Here is a 22,170-nt window from a genome sequence, read left to right on the forward strand (position 1 = left end):
GTTATGCTACTATGCTACTGACCATTGGGGGAGCGACAGCAAGCAAGAGAGTTAGATATCGTGAGTCATAGATAGATAGATAGATAGATAGTTGGATGGACGGCAAGGCAAGCATCTGATTGACAGTGGTCCGTGATCTGCTGTTATGCTACTATGCTACTGACCATTGGGGGAGCGATAGCAAGCAAGAGAGTTAGATATCGAGAGTCAAAGATAGATAGATAGATAGATAGATGGATGGATGGATGGCAAGGCAAGCATCTAATTGACAGTGGTCCGTGATCTGCTGTTATGCTACTATGCTACTGACCATTGGGGGAGCGATAGCAAGCAAGAGAGTTAGATATCAAGAGTCATAGATAGATAGATAGATAGATGGATGGACGGCAAGGCAAGCATCTGATTGACAGTGGTCCGTGATCTGCTGTTATGCTACTATGCTACTGACCATTGGGGAGCGATTGCAAGCAAGAGAGTTAGATATCGAGAGACATAGATACATAGATAGATAGATGGATGGATGGATGGACGGCAAGGCAAGCACCGGATTGACAGTGGTCCATGATCTGCTGTTATGCTACTATGCTACTGACCATTGGGGGAGCGATAGCAAGCAAGAGAGTTAGATATCGAGAGTCATAGATAGATAGATAGATCGATAGATGGATGGATGGACGGCAAGGCAACCATCTGATTGACAGTGGTCTGTGATCTGCTGTTATGCAACTATGCTACTGACCATTGGGGGAGCGATAGCAAGCAAGAGAGTTAGATATCGAGAGTCATAGATAGATAGATAGATAGATGGATGGATGGATGGCAAGGCAAGCATCTGATTGACAGTGGTCCGTGATCTGCTGTTATGCTACTATGCTACTGACCATTGGGGGAGCGATAGCAAGCAAGAGAGTTAGATATCGAGAGTCATAGATAGATAGATAGATAGATGGATGGATTGATGGACGGCAAGGCAAGCACCGGATTGACAGTGGTCCGTGATCCGCTGTTATGCTACTATGCTACTGACCATTGGGTGAGCGATAGCAAGCAAGAGAGTTAGATATCGAGAGTCATAGATAGATAGATAGATAGATGGATTGGACGGCAAGGCAAGCACCTGATTGACAGTGGTCCGTGATCTGCTGTTATGCTACTATGCTACTGACCATTGGGGAGCGATAGCAAGCAAGAGAGTTAGATATCGAGAGACATAGATACATAGATAGATAGATGGATGGATGGATGGACGGCAAGGTAAGCATCTGATTGACAGTGGTCCGTAATCTGCTGTTATGCTAATATGCTACTGACCATTGTGGGAGCGATAGCAAGCAAGAGAGTAAGATATTGAGAGTCATAGATAGATAGATAGATAGATGGATGGATGGACGGCAAGGCAAGCATCTGATTGACAGTGGTCAGTGATCTGCTGTTATGCTACTATGCTACTGACCATTGGGGGAGAGATAGCAAGCAAGAGAGTTAGATATCGAGAGCCATAGATAGATAGATAGATGGATAGATGGATGGACGGCAAGGCAAGCACCTGATTGACAGTGGTCCGTGATCTGCTGTGATGCTACTATGCTACTGACCATTGGGGAGCGATTGCAAGCAAGAGAGTTAGATATCGAGAGACATAGATACATAGATAGATAGATGGATGGATGGATGGACGGCAAGGCAAGCATCTGATTGACAGTGGTCCGTGATCTGCTGTTATGCTACTATGCTACTGACCATTGGGGAGCGATTGCAAGCAAGAGAGTTAGATATCGAGAGACATAGATACATAGATAGATAGATGGATGGATGGATGGACGGCAAGGCAAGCACCGGATTGACAGTGGTCCATGATCTGCTGTTATGCTACTATGCTACTGACCATTGGGGGAGCGATTGCAAGCAAGAGAGTTAGATATCGAGAGACATAGATAGATAGATAGATAGATGGATGGATGGATGGACGGCAAGGCAAGCACCGGATTGACAGTGGTCCATGATCTGCTGTTATGCTACTATGCTACTGACCATTGGGGGAGCGATAGCAAGCAAGAGAGTTAGATATCGAGAGTCATAGATAGATAGATAGATAGATGGATGGATTGATGGACGGCAAGGCAAGCACCGGATTGACAGTGGTCCGTGATCTGCTGTTATGCTACTATGCTACTGACCATTGGGTGAGCGATAGCAAGCAAGAGAGTTAGATATCGAGAGTCATAGATAGATAGATAGATAGATGGATGGACGGCAAGGTAAGCATCTGATTGACAGTGGTCCGTGATCTGCTGTTATGCTACTATGCTACTGACCATTGGGGAGCGATAGCAAGCAAGAGAGTTAGATATCGAGAGTCATAGATAGATAGATAGATAGATAGATGGATGGATGGATGGACGGCAAGGCAAGCACCTGATTGACAGTGGTCCGTGATCTGCTGTTATGCTACTATGCTACTGACCATTGGGGGAGCGATAGCAAGCAAGAGAGTTAGATATCGAGAGTCATAGATGGATGGATGGATGGCAAGGCAAGCATCTAATTGACAGTGGTCCGTGATCTGCTGTTATGCTACTATGCTACTGACCATTGGGGGAGCGATAGCAAGCACGAGAGTTAGATATCAAGAGTCATAGATAGATAGATAGATAGATGGATGGACGGCAAGGCAAGCATCTGATTGACAGTGGTCCGTGATCTGCTGTTATGCTACTATGCTACTGACCATTGGGGAGCGATTGCAAGCAAGAGAGTTAGATATCGAGAGACATAGATACATAGATAGATAGATGGATGGATGGATGGACGGCAAGGCAAGCACCGGATTGACAGTGGTCCATGATCTGCTGTTATGCTACTATGCTACTGACCATTGGGGGAGCGATAGCACGCAAGAGAGTTAGATATCGAGAGTCATAGATAGATAGATAGATCGATAGATGGATGGATGGACGGCAAGGCAACCATCTGATTGACAGTGGTCTGTGATCTGCTGTTATGCAACTATGCTACTGACCATTGGGGGAGCGATAGCAAGCAAGAGAGTTAGATATCGAGAGTCATAGATAGATAGATAGATAGATGGATGGATGGATGGCAAGGCAAGCATCTAATTGACAGTGGTCCGTGATCTGCTGTTATGCTACTATGCTACTGACCATTGGGGGAGCGATAGCAAGCAAGAGAGTTAGATATCAAGAGTCATAGATAGATAGATAGATAGATGGATGGACGGCAAGGCAAGCATCTGATTGACAGTGGTCCGTGATCTGCTGTTATGCTACTATGCTACTGACCATTGGGGAGCGATTGCAAGCAAGAGAGTTAGATATCGAGAGACATAGATACATAGATAGATAGATGGATGGATGGATGGACGGCAAGGCAAGCACCGGATTGACAGTGGTCCATGATCTGCTGTTATGCTACTATGCTACTGACCATTGAGGGAGCGATAGCAAGCAAGAGAGTTAGATATCGAGAGTCATAGATAGATAGATAGATCGATAGATGGATGGATGGACGGCAAGGCAACCATCTGATTGACAGTGGTCTGTGATCTGCTGTTATGCAACTATGCTACTGACCATTGGGGGAGCGATAGCAAGCAAGAGAGTTAGATATCGAGAGTCATAGATAGATAGATAGATAGATGGATGGATGGATGGCAAGGCAAGCATCTGATTGACAGTGGTCCGTGATCTGCTGTTATGCTACTATGCTACTGACCATTGGGGAGCGATTGCAAGCAAGAGAGTTAGATATCGAGAGACATAGATACATAGATAGATAGATGGATGGATGGATGGACGGCAAGGCAAGCACCGGATTGACAGTGGTCCATGATCTGCTGTTATGCTACTATGCTACTGACCATTGGGGGAGCGATAGCAAGCAAGAGAGTTAGATATCGAGAGTCATAGATAGATAGATAGATAGATAGATGGATGGACGGCAAGGTAAGCATCTGATTGACAGTGGTCCGTGATCTGCTGTTATGCTACTATGCTACTGACCATTGGGGAGCGATAGCAAGCAAGAGAGTTAGATATCGAGAGTCATAGATAGATAGATAGATAGATAGATGGATGGATGGATGGACGGCAAGGCAAGCACCTGATTGACAGTGGTCCGTGATCTGCTGTTATGCTACTATGCTACTGACCATTGGGGGAGCGACAGCAAGCAAGAGAGTTAGATATCGTGAGTCATAGATAGATAGATAGCTAGATAGTTGGATGGACGGCAAGGCAAGCATCTGATTGACAGTGGTCCGTGATCTGCTGTTATGCTACTATGCTACTGACCATTGGGGGAGCGATAGCAAGCAAGAGAGTTAGATATCGAGAGTCATAGATAGATAGATAGATAGATAGATGGATGGATGGATGGCAAGGCAAGCATCTAATTGACAGTGGTCCGTGATCTGCTGTTATGCTACTATGCTACTGACCATTGGGGGAGCGATAGCAAGCAAGAGAGTTAGATATCAAGAGTCATAGATAGATAGATAGATAGATGGATGGACGGCAAGGCAAGCATCTGATTGACAGTGGTCCGTGATCTGCTGTTATGCTACTATGCTACTGACCATTGGGGAGCGATTGCAAGCAAGAGAGTTAGATATCGAGAGACATAGATACATAGATAGATAGATGGATGGATGGATGGACGGCAAGGCAAGCACCGGATTGACAGTGGTCCATGATCTGCTGTTATGCTACTATGCTACTGACCATTGGGGGAGCGATAGCAAGCAAGAGAGTTAGATATCGAGAGTCATAGATAGATAGATAGATCGATAGATGGATGGATGGACGGCAAGGCAACCATCTGATTGACAGTAGTCTGTGATCTGCTGTTATGCAACTATGCTACTGACCATTGGGGGAGCGATAGCAAGCAAGAGAGTTAGATATCGAGAGTCATAGATAGATAGATAGATAGATGGATGGATGGATGGCAAGGCAAGCATCTGATTGACAGTGGTCCGTGATCTGCTGTTATGCTACTATGCTACTGACCATTGGGGGAGCGATAGCAAGCAAGAGAGTTAGATATCGAGAGTCATAGATAGATAGATAGATAGATGGATGGATTGATGGACGGCAAGGCAAGCACCGGATTGACAGTGGTCCGTGATCTGCTGTTATGCTACTATGCTACTGACCATTGGGGGAGAGATAGCAAGCAAGAGAGTTAGATATCGAGAGCCATAGATAGATAGATAGATGGATAGATGGATGGACGGCAAGGCAAGCACCTGATTGACAGTGGTCCGTGATCTGCTGTGATGCTACTATGCTACTGACCATTGGGGAGCGATTGCAAGCAAGAGAGTTAGATATCGAGAGACATAGATACATAGATAGATAGATGGATGGATGGATGGACGGCAAGGCAAGCACCGGATTGACAGTGGTCCATGATCTGCTGTTATGCTACTATGCTACTGACCATTGGGGAGCGATAGCAAGCAAGAGAGTTAGATATCGAGAGTCATAGATAGATAGATAGATAGATAGATGGATGGATGGATGGACGGCAAGGCAAGCACCTGATTGACAGTGGTCCGTGATCTGCTGTTATGCTACTATGCTACTGACCATTGGGGGAGCGATAGCAAGCAAGAGAGTTAGATATCGAGAGTCATAGATAGATAGATAGATAGATAGATGGATGGATGGATGGCAAGGCAAGCATCTAATTGACAGTGGTCCGTGATCTGCTGTTATGCTACTATGCTACTGACCATTGGGGGAGCGATAGCAAGCACGAGAGTTAGATATCAAGAGTCATAGATAGATAGATAGATAGATGGATGGACGGCAAGGCAAGCATCTGATTGACAGTGGTCCGTGATCTGCTGTTATGCTACTATGCTACTGACCATTGGGGAGCGATTGCAAGCAAGAGAGTTAGATATCGAGAGACATAGATACATAGATAGATAGATGGATGGATGGATGGACGGCAAGGCAAGCACCGGATTGACAGTGGTCCATGATCTGCTGTTATGCTACTATGCTACTGACCATTGGGGGAGCGATAGCAAGCAAGAGAGTTAGATATCGAGAGTCATAGATAGATAGATAGATCGATAGATGGATGGATGGACGGCAAGGCAACCATCTGATTGACAGTGGTCTGTGATCTGCTGTTATGCAACTATGCTACTGACCATTGGGGGAGCGATAGCAAGCAAGAGAGTTAGATATCGAGAGTCATAGATAGATAGATAGATAGATGGATGGATGGATGGCAAGGCAAGCATCTAATTGACAGTGGTCCGTGATCTGCTGTTATGCTACTATGCTACTGACCATTGGGGGAGCGATAGCAAGCAAGAGAGTTAGATATCAAGAGTCATAGATAGATAGATAGATAGATGGATGGACGGCAAGGCAAGCATCTGATTGACAGTGGTCCGTGATCTGCTGTTATGCTACTATGCTACTGACCATTGGGGAGCGATTGCAAGCAAGAGAGTTAGATATCGAGAGACATAGATACATAAATAGATAGATGGATGGATGGATGGACGGCAAGGCAAGCACCGGATTGACAGTGGTCCATGATCTGCTGTTATGCTACTATGCTACTGACCATTGAGGGAGCGATAGCAAGCAAGAGAGTTAGATATCGAGAGTCATAGATAGATAGATAGATCGATAGATGGATGGATGGACGGCAAGGCAACCATCTGATTGACAGTGGTCTGTGATCTGCTGTTATGCAACTATGCTACTGACCATTGGGGGAGCGATAGCAAGCAAGAGAGTTAGATATCGAGAGTCATAGATAGATAGATAGATAGATGGATGGATGGATGGCAAGGCAAGCATCTGATTGACAGTGGTCCGTGATCTGCTGTTATGCTACTATGCTACTGACCATTGGGGGGAGCGATAGCAAGCAAGAGAGTTAGATATCGAGAGTCATAGATAGATAGATAGATAGATGGATGGATTGATGGACGGCAAGGCAAGCACCGGATTGACAGTGGTCCGCGATCTGCTGTTATGCTACTATGCTACTGACCATTGGGTGAGCGATAGCAAGCAAGAGAGTTAGATATCGAGAGTCATAGATAGATAGATAGATAGATGGATGGACGGCAAGGTAAGCATCTGATTGACAGTGGTCAGTGATCTGCTGTTATGCTACTATGCTACTGACCATTGGGGGAGCGATAGCAAGCAAGAGAGTTAGATATCAAGAGTCATAGATAGATAGATAGATAGATGGATGGACGGCAAGGCAAGCATCTGATTGACAGTGGTCCGTGATCTGCTGTTATGCTACTATGCTACTGACCATTGGGGAGCGATTGCAAGCAAGAGAGTTAGATATCGAGAGACATAGATACATAGATAGATAGATGGATGGATGGATGGACGGCAAGGCAAGCACCGGATTGACAGTGGTCCATGATCTGCTGTTATGCTACTATGCTACTGACCATTGGGGGAGCGATAGCAAGCAAGAGAGTTAGATATCGAGAGTCATAGATAGATAGATAGATCGATAGATGGATGGATGGACGGCAAGGCAACCATCTGATTGACAGTGGTCTGTGATCTGCTGTTATGCAACTATGCTACTGACCATTGGGGGAGCGATAGCAAGCAAGAGAGTTAGATATCGAGAGTCATAGATAGATAGATAGATAGATGGATGGATGGATGGCAAGGCAAGCATCTGATTGACAGTGGTCCGTGATCTGCTGTTATGCTACTATGCTACTGACCATTGGGGGAGCGATAGCAAGCAAGAGAGTTAGATATCGAGAGTCATAGATAGATAGATAGATAGATGGATTGGACGGCAAGGCAAGCACCTGATTGACAGTGGTCCGTGATCTGCTGTTATGCTACTATGCTACTGACCATTGGGGAGCGATAGCAAGCAAGAGAGTTAGATATCGAGAGACATAGATACATAGATAGATAGATGGATGGATGGATGGACGGCAAGGTAAGCATCTGATTGACAGTGGTCCGTAATCTGCTGTTATGCTAATATGCTACTGACCATTGTGGGAGCGATAGCAAGCAAGAGAGTAAGATATTGAGAGTCATAGATAGATAGATAGATAGATGGATGGATGGACGGCAAGGCAAGCATCTGATTGACAGTGGTCAGTGATCTGCTGTTATGCTACTATGCTACTGACCATTGGGGGAGAGATAGCAAGCAAGAGAGTTAGATATCGAGAGCCATAGATAGATAGATAGATGGATAGATGGATGGACGGCAAGGCAAGCACCTGATTGACAGTGGTCCGTGATCTGCTGTGATGCTACTATGCTACTGACCATTGGGGAGCGATTGCAAGCAAGAGAGTTAGATATCGAGAGACATAGATACATAGATAGATAGATGGATGGATGGATGGACGGCAAGGCAAGCATCTGATTGACAGTGGTCCGTGATCTGCTGTTATGCTACTATGCTACTGACCATTGGGGAGCGATTGCAAGCAAGAGAGTTAGATATCGAGAGACATAGATACATAGATAGATAGATGGATGGATGGATGGACGGCAAGGCAAGCACCGGATTGACAGTGGTCCATGATCTGCTGTTATGCTACTATGCTACTGACCATTGGGGGAGCGATTGCAAGCAAGAGAGTTAGATATCGAGAGACATAGATACATAGATAGATAGATGGATGGATGGATGGACGGCAAGGCAAGCACCGGATTGACAGTGGTCCATGATCTGCTGTTATGCTACTATGCTACTGACCATTGGGGGAGCGATAGCAAGCAAGAGAGTTAGATATCGAGAGTCATAGATAGATAGATAGATAGATGGATGGATTGATGGACGGCAAGGCAAGCACCGGATTGACAGTGGTCCGTGATCTGCTGTTATGCTACTATGCTACTGACCATTGGGTGAGCGATAGCAAGCAAGAGAGTTAGATATCGAGAGTCATAGATAGATAGATAGATAGATGGATGGACGGCAAGGTAAGCATCTGATTGACAGTGGTCCGTGATCTGCTGTTATGCTACTATGCTACTGACCATTGGGGAGCGATAGCAAGCAAGAGAGTTAGATATCGAGAGTCATAGATAGATAGATAGATAGATAGATGGATGGATGGATGGACGGCAAGGCAAGCACCTGATTGACAGTGGTCCGTGATCTGCTGTTATGCTACTATGCTACTGACCATTGGGGGAGCGATAGCAAGCAAGAGAGTTAGATATCGAGAGTCATAGATAGATAGATAGATAGATAGATGGATGGATGGATGGCAAGGCAAGCATCTAATTGACAGTGGTCCGTGATCTGCTGTTATGCTACTATGCTACTGACCATTGGGGGAGCGATAGCAAGCACGAGAGTTAGATATCAAGAGTCATAGATAGATAGATAGATAGATGGATGGACGGCAAGGCAAGCATCTGATTGACAGTGGTCCGTGATCTGCTGTTATGCTACTATGCTACTGACCATTGGGGAGCGATTGCAAGCAAGAGAGTTAGATATCGAGAGACATAGATACATAGATAGATAGATGGATGGATGGATGGACGGCAAGGCAAGCACCGGATTGACAGTGGTCCATGATCTGCTGTTATGCTACTATGCTACTGACCATTGGGGGAGCGATAGCACGCAAGAGAGTTAGATATCGAGAGTCATAGATAGATAGATAGATCGATAGATGGATGGATGGACGGCAAGGCAACCATCTGATTGACAGTGGTCTGTGATCTGCTGTTATGCAACTATGCTACTGACCATTGGGGGAGCGATAGCAAGCAAGAGAGTTAGATATCGAGAGTCATAGATAGATAGATAGATAGATGGATGGATGGATGGCAAGGCAAGCATCTAATTGACAGTGGTCCGTGATCTGCTGTTATGCTACTATGCTACTGACCATTGGGGGAGCGATAGCAAGCAAGAGAGTTAGATATCAAGAGTCATAGATAGATAGATAGATAGATGGATGGACGGCAAGGCAAGCATCTGATTGACAGTGGTCCGTGATCTGCTGTTATGCTACTATGCTACTGACCATTGGGGAGCGATTGCAAGCAAGAGAGTTAGATATCGAGAGACATAGATACATAGATAGATAGATGGATGGATGGATGGACGGCAAGGCAAGCACCGGATTGACAGTGGTCCATGATCTGCTGTTATGCTACTATGCTACTGACCATTGAGGGAGCGATAGCAAGCAAGAGAGTTAGATATCGAGAGTCATAGATAGATAGATAGATCGATAGATGGATGGATGGACGGCAAGGCAACCATCTGATTGACAGTGGTCTGTGATCTGCTGTTATGCAACTATGCTACTGACCATTGGGGGAGCGATAGCAAGCAAGAGAGTTAGATATCGAGAGTCATAGATAGATAGATAGATAGATGGATGGATGGATGGCAAGGCAAGCATCTGATTGACAGTGGTCCGTGATCTGCTGTTATGCTACTATGCTACTGACCATTGGGGAGCGATTGCAAGCAAGAGAGTTAGATATCGAGAGACATAGATACATAGATAGATAGATGGATGGATGGATGGACGGCAAGGCAAGCACCGGATTGACAGTGGTCCATGATCTGCTGTTATGCTACTATGCTACTGACCATTGGGGGAGCGATAGCAAGCAAGAGAGTTAGATATCGAGAGTCATAGATAGATAGATAGATAGATAGATGGATGGACGGCAAGGTAAGCATCTGATTGACAGTGGTCCGTGATCTGCTGTTATGCTACTATGCTACTGACCATTGGGGAGCGATAGCAAGCAAGAGAGTTAGATATCGAGAGTCATAGATAGATAGATAGATAGATAGATGGATGGATGGATGGACGGCAAGGCAAGCACCTGATTGACAGTGGTCCGTGATCTGCTGTTATGCTACTATGCTACTGACCATTGGGGGAGCGACAGCAAGCAAGAGAGTTAGATATCGTGAGTCATAGATAGATAGATAGATAGATAGTTGGATGGACGGCAAGGCAAGCATCTGATTGACAGTGGTCCGTGATCTGCTGTTATGCTACTATGCTACTGACCATTGGGGGAGCGATAGCAAGCAAGAGAGTTAGATATCGAGAGTCATAGATAGATAGATAGATAGATAGATGGATGGATGGATGGCAAGGCAAGCATCTAATTGACAGTGGTCCGTGATCTGCTGTTATGCTACTATGCTACTGACCATTGGGGGAGCGATAGCAAGCAAGAGAGTTAGATATCAAGAGTCATAGATAGATAGATAGATAGATGGATGGACGGCAAGGCAAGCATCTGATTGACAGTGGTCCGTGATCTGCTGTTATGCTACTATGCTACTGACCATTGGGGAGCGATTGCAAGCAAGAGAGTTAGATATCGAGAGACATAGATACATAGATAGATAGATGGATGGATGGATGGACGGCAAGGCAAGCACCGGATTGACAGTGGTCCATGATCTGCTGTTATGCTACTATGCTACTGACCATTGGGGGAGCGATAGCAAGCAAGAGAGTTAGATATCGAGAGTCATAGATAGATAGATAGATCGATAGATGGATGGATGGACGGCAAGGCAACCATCTGATTGACAGTGGTCTGTGATCTGCTGTTATGCAACTATGCTACTGACCATTGGGGGAGCGATAGCAAGCAAGAGAGTTAGATATCGAGAGTCATAGATAGATAGATAGATAGATGGATGGATGGATGGCAAGGCAAGCATCTGATTGACAGTGGTCCGTGATCTGCTGTTATGCTACTATGCTACTGACCATTGGGGGAGCGATAGCAAGCAAGAGAGTTAGATATCGAGAGTCATAGATAGATAGATAGATAGATGGATGGATTGATGGACGGCAAGGCAAGCACCGGATTGACAGTGGTCCGTGATCCGCTGTTATGCTACTATGCTACTGACCATTGGGTGAGCGATAGCAAGCAAGAGAGTTAGATATCGAGAGTCATAGATAGATAGATAGATAGATGGATTGGACGGCAAGGTAAGCATCTGATTGACAGTGGTCCGTGATCTGCTGTTATGCTACTATGCTACTGACCATTGGGGAGCGATAGCAAGCAAGAGAGTTAGATATCGAGAGACATAGATACATAGATAGATAGATGGATGGATGGATGGACGGCAAGGTAAGCATCTGATTGACAGTGGTCCGTAATCTGCTGTTATGCTAATATGCTACTGACCATTGTGGGAGCGATAGCAAGCAAGAGAGTAAGATATTGAGAGTCATAGATAGATAGATAGATAGATGGATGGATGGACGGCAAGGCAAGCATCTGATTGACAGTGGTCAGTGATCTGCTGTTATGCTACTATGCTACTGACCATTGGGGGAGAGATAGCAAGCAAGAGAGTTAGATATCGAGAGCCATAGATAGATAGATAGATGGATAGATGGATGGACGGCAAGGCAAGCACCTGATTGACAGTGGTCCGTGATCTGCTGTGATGCTACTATGCTACTGACCATTGGGGAGCGATTGCAAGCAAGAGAGTTAGATATCGAGAGACATAGATACATAGATAGATAGATGGATGGATGGATGGACGGCAAGGCAAGCACCGGATTGACAGTGGTCCATGATCTGCTGTTATGCTACTATGCTACTGACCATTGGGGAGCGATAGCAAGCAAGAGAGTTAGATATCGAGAGTCATAGATAGATAGATAGATAGATAGATGGATGGATGGATGGACGGCAAGGCAAGCACCTGATTGACAGTGGTCCGTGATCTGCTGTTATGCTACTATGCTACTGACCATTGGGGGAGCGATAGCAAGCAAGAGAGTTAGATATCGAGAGTCATAGATAGATAGATAGATAGATAGATGGATGGATGGATGGCAAGGCAAGCATCTAATTGACAGTGGTCCGTGATCTGCTGTTATGCTACTATGCTACTGACCATTGGGGGAGCGATAGCAAGCACGAGAGTTAGATATCAAGAGTCATAGATAGATAGATAGATAGATGGATGGACGGCAAGGCATGCATCTGATTGACAGTGGTCCGTGATCTGCTGTTATGCTACTATGCTACTGACCATTGGGGAGCGATTGCAAGCAAGAGAGTTAGATATCGAGAGACATAGATACATAGATAGATAGATGGATGGATGGATGGACGGCAAGGCAAGCACCGGATTGACAGTGGTCCATGATCTGCTGTTATGCTACTATGCTACTGACCATTGGGGGAGCGATAGCAAGCAAGAGAGTTAGATATCGAGAGTCATAGATAGATAGATAGATCGATAGATGGATGGATGGACGGCAAGGCAACCATCTGATTGACAGTGGTCTGTGATCTGCTGTTATGCAACTATGCTACTGACCATTGGGGGAGCGATAGCAAGCAAGAGAGTTAGATATCGAGAGTCATAGATAGATAGATAGATAGATGGATGGATGGATGGCAAGGCAAGCATCTAATTGACAGTGGTCCGTGATCTGCTGTTATGCTACTATGCTACTGACCATTGGGGGAGCGATAGCAAGCAAGAGAGTTAGATATCAAGAGTCATAGATAGATAGATAGATAGATGGATGGACGGCAAGGCAAGCATCTGATTGACAGTGGTCCGTGATCTGCTGTTATGCTACTATGCTACTGACCATTGGGGAGCGATTGCAAGCAAGAGAGTTAGATATCGAGAGACATAGATACATAAATAGATAGATGGATGGATGGATGGACGGCAAGGCAAGCACCGGATTGACAGTGGTCTGTGATCTGCTGTTATGCAACTATGCTACTGACCATTGGGGGAGCGATAGCAAGCAAGAGAGTTAGATATCGAGAGTCATAGATAGATAGATAGATAGATGGATGGATGGATGGCAAGGCAAGCATCTGATTGACAGTGGTCCGTGATCTGCTGTTATGCTACTATGCTACTGACCATTGGGGGGAGCGATAGCAAGCAAGAGAGTTAGATATCGAGAGTCATAGATAGATAGATAGATAGATGGATGGATTGATGGACGGCAAGGCAAGCACCGGATTGACAGTGGTCCGCGATCTGCTGTTATGCTACTATGCTACTGACCATTGGGTGAGCGATAGCAAGCAAGAGAGTTAGATATCGAGAGTCATAGATAGATAGATAGATAGATGGATGGACGGCAAGGTAAGCATCTGATTGACAGTGGTCCGTGATCTGCTGTTATGCTACTATGCTACTGACCATTGGGGAGCGATAGCAAGCAAGAGAGTTAGATATCGAGAGACATAGATACATAGATAGATAGATGGATGGATGGATGGACGGCAAGGTAAGCATCTGATTGACAGTGGTCCGTAATCTGCTGTTATGCTAATATGCTACTGACCATTGTGGGAGCGATAGCAAGCAAGAGAGTAAGATATTGAGAGTCATAGATAGATAGATAGATAGATGGATGGATGGACGGCAAGGCAAGCATCTGATTGACAGTGGTCAGTGATCTGCTGTTATGCTACTATGCTACTGACCATTGGGGGAGAGATAGCAAGCAAGAGAGTTAGATATCGAGAGTCATAGATAGATAGATAGATAGATAGATGGATGGACGGCAAGGCAAGCATCTGATTGACAGTGGTCCGTGATCTGCTGTGATGCTACTATGCTACTGACCATTGGGGAGCGATTGCAAGCAAGAGAGTTAGATATCGAGAGACATAGATACATAGATAGATAGATGGATGGATGGATGGACGGCAAGGCAAGCATCTGATTGACAGTGGTCCGTGATCTGCTGTTATGCTACTATGCTACTGACCATTGGGGAGCGATTGCAAGCAAGAGAGTTAGATATCGAGAGACATAGATACATAGATAGATAGATGGATGGATGGATGGACGGCAAGGCAAGCACCAGATTGACAGTGGTCCATGATCTGCTGTTATGCTACTATGCTACTGACCATTGGGGGAGCGATTGCAAGCAAGAGAGTTAGATATCGAGAGACATAGATACATAGATAGATAGATGGATGGATGGATGGACGGCAAGGCAAGCACCGGATTGACAGTGGTCCATGATCTGCTGTTATGCTACTATGCTACTGACCATTGGGGGAGCGATAGCAAGCAAGAGAGTTAGATATCGAGAGTCATAGATAGATAGATAGATAGATGGATGGATTGATGGACGGCAAGGCAAGCACCGGATTGACAGTGGTCCGTGATCTGCTGTTATGCTACTATGCTACTGACCATTGGGTGAGCGATAGCAAGCAAGAGAGTTAGATATCGAGAGTCATAGATAGATAGATAGATAGATGGATGGACGGCAAGGTAAGCATCTGATTGACAGTGGTCCGTGATCTGCTGTTATGCTACTATGCTACTGACCATTGGGGAGCGATAGCAAGCAAGAGAGTTAGATATCGAGAGTCATAGATAGATAGATAGATAGATAGATGGATGGATGGATGGACGGCAAGGCAAGCACCTGATTGACAGTGGTCCGTGATCTGCTGTTATGCTACTATGCTACTGACCATTGGGGGAGCGATAGCAAGCAAGAGAGTTAGATATCGTGAGTCATAGATAGATAGATAGATAGATAGTTGGATGGATGGACGGCAAGGTAAGCATCTGATTGACAGTGGTCCGTAATCTGCTGTTATGCTAATATGCTACTGACCATTGTGGGAGCGATAGCAAGCAAGAGAGTAAGATATTGAGAGTCATAGATAGATAGATAGATAGATGGATGGATGGACGGCAAGGCAAGCATCTGATTGACAGTGGTCAGTGATCTGCTGTTATGCTACTATGCTACTGACCATTGGGGGAGAGATAGCAAGCAAGAGAGTTAGATATCGAGAGTCATAGATAGATAGATAGATAGATAGATGGATGGACGGCAAGGCAAGCATCTGATTGACAGTGGTCCGTGATCTGCTGTGATGCTACTATGCTACTGACCATTGGGGAGCGATTGCAAGCAAGAGAGTTAGATATCGAGAGACATAGATACATAGATAGATAGATGGATGGATGGATGGACGGCAAGGCAAGCATCTGATTGACAGTGGTCCGTGATCTGCTGTTATGCTACTATGCTACTGACCATTGGGGAGCGATTGCAAGCAAGAGAGTTAGATATCGAGAGACATAGATACATAGATAGATAGATGGATGGATGGATGGACGGCAAGGCAAGCACCAGATTGACAGTGGTCCATGATCTGCTGTTATGCTACTATGCTACTGACCATTGGGGGAGCGATTGCAAGCAAGAGAGTTAGATATCGAGAGACATAGATACATAGATAGATAGATGGATGGATGGATGGACGGCAAGGCAAGCACCGGATTGACAGTGGTCCATGATCTGCTGTTATGCTACTATGCTACTGACCATTGGGGGAGCGATAGCAAGCAAGAGAGTTAGATATCGAGAGTCATAGATAGATAGATAGATAGATGGATGGATTGATGGACGGCAAGGCAAGCACCGGATTGACAGTGGTCCGTGATCTGCTGTTATGCTACTATGCTACTGACCATTGGGTGAGCGATAGCAAGCAAGAGAGTTAGATATCGAGAGTCATAGATAGATAGATAGATAGATGGATGGACGGCAAGGTAAGCATCTGATTGACAGTGGTCCGTGATCTGCTGTTATGCTACTATGCTACTGACCATTGGGGAGCGATAGCAAGCAAGAGAGTTAGATATCGAGAGTCATAGATAGATAGATAGATAGATAGATGGATGGATGGATGGACGGCAAGGCAAGCACCTGATTGACAGTGGTCCGTGATCTGCTGTTATGCTACTATGCTACTGACCATTGGGGGAGCGATAGCAAGCAAGAGAGTTAGATATCGTGAGTCATAGATAGATAGATAGATAGATAGTTGGATGGACGGCAAGGCAAGCATCTGATTGACAGTGGTCCGTGATCTGCTGTTATGCTACTATGCTACTGACCATTGGGGGAGCGATAGCAAGCAAGAGAGTTAGATATCGAGAGTCATAGATAGATAGATAGATAGATAGATGGATGGATGGATGGCAAGGCAAGCATCTAATTGACAGTGGTCCGTGATCTGCTGTTATGCTACTATGCTACTGACCATTGGGGGAGCGATAGCAAGCACGAGAGTTAGATATCAAGAGTCATAGATAGATAGATAGATAGATGGATGGACGGCAAGGCAAGCATCTGATTGACAGTGGTCCGTGATCTGCTGTTATGCTACTATGCTACTGACCATTGGGGAGCGATTGCAAGCAAGAGAGTTAGATATCGAGAGTCATAGATAGATAGATAGATAGATAGATGGATGGATTGATGGACGGCAAGGCAAGCACCGGATTGACAGTGGTCCGTGATCTGCTGTTATGCTACTATGCTACTGACCATTGGGTGAGCGATAGCAAGCAAGAGAGTTAGATATCGAGAGTCATAGATAGATAGATAGATAGATGGATGGACGGCAAGGTAAGCATCTGATTGACAGTGGTCCGTGATCTGCTGTTATGCTACTATGCTACTGACCATTGGGGAGCGATAGCAAGCAAGAGAGTTAGATATCGAGAGTCATAGATAGATAGATAGATAGATAGATAGATGGATGGATGGATGGACGGCAAGGCAAGCACCTGATTGACAGTGGTCCGTGATCTGCTGTTATGCTACTATGCTACTGACCATTGGGGGAGCGATAGCAAGCAAGAGAGTTAGATATCGTGAGTCATAGATAGATAGATAGATAGATAGTTGGATGGACGGCAAGGCAAGCATCTGATTGACAGTGGTCCGTGATCTGCTGTTATGCTACTATGCTACTGACCATTGGGGGAGCGATAGCAAGCAAGAGAGTTAGATATCGAGAGTCATAGATAGATAGATAGATAGATAGATGGATGGATGGATGGCAAGGCAAGCATCTAATTGACAGTGGTCCGTGATCTGCTGTTATGCTACTATGCTACTGACCATTGGGGGAGCGATAGCAAGCACGAGAGTTAGATATCAAGAGTCATAGATAGATAGATAGATAGATAGATGGATGGACGGCAAGGCAAGCATCTGATTGACAGTGGTCCGTGATCTGCTGTTATGCTACTATGCTACTGACCATTGGGGAGCGATTGCAAGCAAGAGAGTTAGATATCGAGAGACATAGATACATAGATAGATAGATGGATGGATGGATGGACGGCAAGGCAAGCACCGGATTGACAGTGGTCCATGATCTGCTGTTATGCTACTATGCTACTGACCATTGGGGGAGCGATAGCAAGCAAGAGAGTTAGATATCGAGAGTCATAGATAGATAGATAGATAGATAGATGGATGGATGGACGGCAAGGCAACCATCTGATTGACAGTGGTCTGTGATCTGCTGTTATGCAACTATGCTACTGACCATTGGGGGAGCGATAGCAAGCAAGAGAGTTAGATATCGAGAGTCATAGATAGATAGATAGATAGATGGATGGATGGATGGCAAGGCAAGCATCTGATTGACAGTGGTCCATGATCTGCTGTTATGCTACTATGCTACTGACCATTGGGGAGCGATAGCAAGCAAGAGAGTTAGATATCGAGAGACATAGATACATAGATAGATAGATGGATGGATGGATGGACGGCAAGGTAAGCATCTGATTGACAGTGGTCTGTAATCTGCTGTTATGCTAATATGCTACTGACCATTGTGGGAGCGATAGCAAGCAAGAGAGTAAGATATTGAGAGTCATAGATAGATACATAGATAGATGGATGGATGGACGGCAAGGCAAGCATTTGATTGACAGTGGTCAGTGATCTGCTGTTATGCTACTATGCTACTGACCATTGGGGGAGAGATAGCAAGCAAGAGAGTTAGATATCGAGAGTCATAGATAGATAGATAGATAGATAGATGGATGGACGGCAAGGCAAGCACCTGATTGACAGTGGTCCGTGATCTGCTGTGATGCTACTATGCTACTGACCATTGGGGAGCGATTGCAAGCAAGAGAGTTAGATATCGAGAGACATAGATACATAGATAGATAGATGGATGGATGGATGGACGGCAAGGCAAGCATCTGATTGACAGTGGTCCGTGATCTGCTGTTATGCTACTATGCTACTGACCATTGGGGAGCGATTGCAAGCAAGAGAGTTAGATATCGAGAGACATAGATACATAGATAGATAGATGGATGGATGGATGGACGGCAAGGCAAGCACCGGATTGACAGTGGTCCATTATCTGCTGTTATGCTACTATGCTACTGACCATTGGGGGAGCGATAGCAAGCAAGAGAGTTAGATATCGAGAGTCATAGATAGATAGATAGATAGATAGATGGATGGATGGATGGCAAGGCAAGCATCTGATTGACAGTGGTCCGTGATCTGCTGTTATGCTACTATGCTACTGACCATTGGGGGAGCGATAGCAAGCAAGAGAGTTAGATATCGAGAGTCATAGATAGATAGATAGATAGATGGATGGATTGATGGACGGCAAGGCAAGCACCGGATTGACAGTGGTCCGTGATCTGCTGTTATGCTACTATGCTACTGACCATTGGGTGAGCGATAGCAAGCAAGAGAGTTAGATATCGAGAGTCATAGATAGATAGATAGATAGATGGATGGACGGCAAGGTAAGCATCTGATTGACAGTGGTCCGTGATCTGCTGTTATGCTACTATGCTACTGACCATTGGGGAGCGATAGCAAGCAAGAGAGTTAGATATCGAGAGTCATAGATAGATAGATAGATAGATAGATGGATGGATGGATGGACGGCAAGGCAAGCACCTGATTGACAGTGGTCCGTGATCTGCTGTTATGCTACTATGCTACTGACCATTGGGGGAGCGATAGCAAGCAAGAGAGTTAGATATCGTGAGTCATAGATAGATAGATAGATAGATAGTTGGATGGACGGCAAGGCAAGCATCTGATTGACAGTGGTCCGTGATCTGCTGTTATGCTACTATGCTACTGACCATTGGGGGAGCGATAGCAAGTAAGAGAGTTAGATATCGAGAGTCATAGATAGATAGATAGATAGATAGATGGATGGATGGATGGCAAGGCAAGCATCTAATTGACAGTGGTCCGTGATCTGCTGTTATGCTACTATGCTACTGACCATTGGGGGAGCGATAGCAAGCAAGAGAGTTAGATATCAAGAGTCATAGATAGATAGATAGATAGATGGATGGACGGCAAGGCAAGCATCTGATTGACAGTGGTCCGTGATCTGCTGTTATGCTACTATGCTACTGACCATTGGGGAGCGATTGCAAGCAAGAGAGTTAGATATCGAGAGACATAGATACATAGATAGATAGATGGATGGATGGATGGACGGCAAGGCAAGCACCGGATTGACAGTGGTCCATGATCTGCTGTTATGCTACTATGCTACTGACCATTGGGGGAGCGATAGCAAGCAAGAGAGTTTGATATCGAGAGTCATAGATAGATAGATAGATAGATAGATGGATGGATGGACGGCAAGGCAACCATCTGATTGACAGTGGTCTGTGATCTGCTGTTATGCAACTATGCTACTGACCATTGGGGGAGCGATAGCAAGCAAGAGAGTTAGATATCGAGAGTCATAGATAGATAGATAGATAGATGGATGGATGGATGGCAAGGCAAGCATCTGATTGACAGTGGTCCGTGATCTGCTGTTATGCTACTATGCTACTGACCATTGGGGGAGCGATAGCAAGCAAGAGAGTTAGATATCGAGAGTCATAGATAGATAGATAGATAGATGGATGGATTGATGGACGGCAAGGCAAGCACCGGATTGACAGTGGTCCGTGATCTGCTGTTATGCTACTATGCTACTGACCATTGGGTGAGCGATAGCAAGCAAGAGAGTTAGATATCGAGAGTCATAGATAGATAGATAGATAGATGGATGGACGGCAAGGCAAGCATCTAATTGACAGTGGTCCGTGATCTGCTGTTATGCTACTATGCTACTGACCATTGGGGGAGCGATAGCAAGCAAGAGAGTTAGATATCGAGAGTCATAGATAGATAGATAGATAGATAGATGGATGGATGGATGGCAAGGCAAGCATCTAATTGACAGTGGTCCGTGATCTGCTGTTATGCTACTATGCTACTGACCATTGGGGGAGCGATAGCAAGCACGAGAGTTAGATATCAATAGTCATAGATAGATAGATAGATAGATGGATGGACGGCAAGGCAAGCATCTGATTGACAGTGGTCCGTGATCTGCTGTTATGCTACTATGCTACTGACCATTGGGGAGCGATTGCAAGCAAGAGAGTTAGATATCGAGAGACATAGATACATAGATAGATAGATGGATGGATGGATGGACGGCAAGGCAAGCACCGGATTGACAGTGGTCCATGATCTGCTGTTATGCTACTATGCTACTGACCATTGGGGGAGCGATAGCAAGCAAGAGAGTTAGATATCGAGAGTCATAGATAGATAGATAGATAGATGGATGGATGGATGGACGGCAAGGTAAGCATCTGATTGACAGTGGTCCGTAATCTGCTGTTATGCTAATATGCTACTGACCATTGTGGGAGCGATAGCAAGCAAGAGAGTAAGATATTGAGAGTCATAGATAGATACATAGATAGATGGATGGATGGACGGCAAGGCAAGCATTTGATTGACAGTGGTCAGTGATCTGCTGTTATGCTACTATGCTACTGACCATTGGGGGAGAGATAGCAAGCAAGAGAGTTAGATATCGAGAGTCATAGATAGATAGATAGATAGATAGATGGATGGACGGCAAGGCAAGCACCTGATTGACAGTGGTCCGTGATCTGCTGTGATGCTACTATGCTACTGACCATTGGGGAGCGATTGCAAGCAAGAGAGTTAGATATCGAGAGACATAGATACATAGATAGATAGATGGATGGATGGATGGACGGCAAGGCAAGCATCTGATTGACAGTGGTCCGTGATCTGCTGTTATGCTACTATGCTACTGACCATTGGGGAGCGATTGCAAGCAAGAGAGTTAGATATCGAGAGACATAGATACATAGATAGATAGATGGATGGATGGATGGACGGCAAGGCAAGCACCGGATTGACAGTGGTCCATTATCTGCTGTTATGCTACTATGCTACTGACCATTGGGGGAGCGATAGCAAGCAAGAGAGTTAGATATCGAGAGTCA

The sequence above is a fragment of the Amia ocellicauda genome, chromosome 2 (genome assembly GCF_036373705.1).
Source record: "Amia ocellicauda isolate fAmiCal2 chromosome 2, fAmiCal2.hap1, whole genome shotgun sequence".
NCBI classification, from domain to species: Eukaryota; Metazoa; Chordata; class Actinopteri; order Amiiformes; family Amiidae; genus Amia; species Amia ocellicauda.